We start from the raw sequence: 3,044 nt of genomic DNA on the forward strand, positions 1-3,044 counted from the left end.
AATCTGAGATGATTAAATTTTGGAAATTCTAATTCATCGTCTTTGCTGACTTCCCCCCCCCAAAATGTAACAATTAAACTCCCAAGTTCTCAAAAAAAAACCTGGGCTTATTTCCCTTCCTTAGTAATTGCAAAGTGACCACAACATACAGTATAAGTTTGTGAGTAAATGGATAGAAGCTGTCTATGACTTTTGTGCTGTCACACGCTATCTGTAATGCTTATTCAGTGTTTTGTGGCTTTCTCTCCATGTCTCTATTGTTGAGCTGTGATGTTCTATCATGTTCTGGATTCACCTCAAAATGGCCACTATATTCCCTGCCTACACTGTGGTACAGACTTTGGTACAAACTGTGACTGTCCCTCCTGATTGGCTGCTTTATTCCATCTGGTGTGATGGCTATGAAGCATTATGGGGAAGCCCACTCTGCAGCACCAGAGGTCCTGTGAGCCTTCCCTTTCTGATGCAATTTTCTGCAATCTGTAAAAATTTTCCAAGTTTGGCAAACTCATAAAAATTTGAAACAAATTCTATCTGCATCAAATGGATTCACTCATCTCTAGTCTTGACTTGTCACTGGCTCGTATTTCCTTGTTCTTGCTTTTCCTGTTGGACCCTACGTCTCCTAAGCATCCACCTGTCACTCTCGTCTCATCCCACTATGTGTCACATCCTGACTACTCACTTGGATATGATGTTTGACTTTTCTCCAGAGTCCAGACCAAATTGTGTTCCTAGATGCTACTTTGCTTACTTCTGGTATTTCCTAGATCGTCTGAGGACTATTCCTGGTCTCTTGTCGGAGAACCTATGTCTAAAGCCTTTGTCTGATTGATATTATGAGTTATCTGAGGCCTGTTCCTGGTATCACCTATTTTGTTTTACCCTGACTTGTTCCTGGAAGCCATTCTTTGTGATGTTAACCCTTGCCTTTCTCTAACCCTGTTCTTGATATTGTCACGGATGTACAGTGCCTTGCGAAAGTATTCGGCCCCCTGGAACTTTTCAACCTTTTCCCACATATCATGCTTCAAACATAAAGATACCAAATGTAAATTTTTGGTGAAGAATCAACAACAAGTGGAACACAATTGCGAAGTTGAATGAAATTTATTGGTTATTTAAAATTTTTGAGGAAAATCAAAAGCTGAAAACTGGGGCGTACAATATTATTCGGCCCCTTTACTTTCAGTGCAGCAAACTCACTCCAGAAGTTCATTGTGGATCTCTGAATGATCCAATGTTGTCCTAAATGCCTAATGATGATAAATATAATCCACCTGTGTGTGATCAAGTCTCCGTATAAATGCACCTGCTCTGTGATAGTCTCAGGGGTCTGTGTGAAGCACAAAGAGCATCATGAAGACCAAGGAACACAACAGGCAGGTCCGTGATACTGTTGTGGAGAAGTTTAAAGCCGGATTTGGATACAAAATTATTTCCAAAACTTTAAACATCCCAAGGAGCAATGTGCAAGCGATCATATTGAAAAGGAAGGAGTATCATACCACTGCAAATCTACCAAGACCCGGCCGTCCCTCTAAACTTTCATCTCAAAGAAGAAGACTGATCAGAGATGCAGCCAAGAGGCCCATGATCACTCTGGATGAACTGCAGAGATCCACAGCTGAGGTGGGACAGTCTGTCCATAGGACAACAGTCAGTCCCACACTGCACAGATCTGGCCTTTATGGAAGAGTGCCAAGAAGAAAGCCATTTCTCATAGATATCCATAAAAAGTGTTGTTTAAAGTTTGCAACAAGCCACCTGGGAGACACCAAACATGTGGAAGAAGGTGCTCTGGTCAGATGAACCCAAAATCGAACTTTTTGGCAACAATGCCAAACGATATGTTTTGCATGAAGGCAACACAGCTCATCACCCTGAACACCATCCCCACTGTCAAACATGGTGGTGGCAGCATCCTGGTTTGGGCCTGCTTTTCTTCAGCAGGGACAGGGAAGATGCTTACAATTGATGGGAAGATGGATGGTGCCAAATACAGGACCATTCTTGAAGAAAACCTGTTGGAGTCTGCAAAAGACCTGAGACTGGGACGGAGATTTATCTTCCATCAAGACAATGATCCCAAACATAAAGCAAAATCTACAATGGAATGGTTCACAAATAATCGTATCCAGGTGTTAGAATGGCCAAGTCAGAGTCCAGACCTCAATCCAATGGAGAATCTGTGGAAAGAGCTGAAAACTGCTGTTCACAAACGATCTCCATCAAACCTCACTGAGCTCCAGCTGTTTGCCAAGGAAGAATGGGCAAGAATTTCAGTCTCTCGATGTACAAAACTGATAGAGACAAACCCAAAGCCACTTGTAATCGCAGGAAAAGGTGGCACAACAAAGTATTAAGGTAAAGGGGCCGAATAATATTGCACACCCCACTTTTCAGTTTTTGAATTTCCACAAAAATTTAACATGACCAATAAATTTCTAGCATCTTCTTTGGAGTTTGGAGGATGTTGGTGCTTCTCTGAGCCTACTCAAGCTTAGTGTTCCCTTGTTTTGTGTATCCTAGCTGTCTTTAGCGGTAGTGGGGATTGACTAACTCTCATTCTGTAATTCCTGGTGCAGGGCCAGGGTCATGGAGGGATTAGGTATTCTGCCAGGATAGATTCGGAACCTATATAGGGACAAAATGCAGAAAAGGTGTTGTTAGATCTGTCTAGGGGTCTCCACTCCCAGCTTCCCTAGTGTTGGGCCCCCTTTCCCCTTATCCCTTTGGTTGTACATAGTCTATCATACACTGTATGTGTCAGATATCCAGTTGGAGCGCCCCCAGACACAGGGCCACGAGTTCTCGGTACCGGGCCTCTCTGGTTTGGTTCTGAGGCTCACGGTGGCTAGACCCGGTCCGCGACCCTGCTAAGGGGCATGCAATAAAGGTGGTACAGTCTGTCAGGGGTTCGTGACGCCACCTGTGGTGTTCGGTCAGGGTGACCAACGCTGCTGTGGGGTCCGCTGGGGTGATGGAATAGCAGCTGGATGGTATACCTTCCCACAGGTGAAGTATGTCCCCAAGGCTTCCCA

The sequence above is a fragment of the Ranitomeya imitator genome, chromosome 2, assembly GCF_032444005.1.
Source record: "Ranitomeya imitator isolate aRanImi1 chromosome 2, aRanImi1.pri, whole genome shotgun sequence".
In the NCBI taxonomy this organism is placed as follows: Eukaryota; Metazoa; Chordata; class Amphibia; order Anura; family Dendrobatidae; genus Ranitomeya; species Ranitomeya imitator.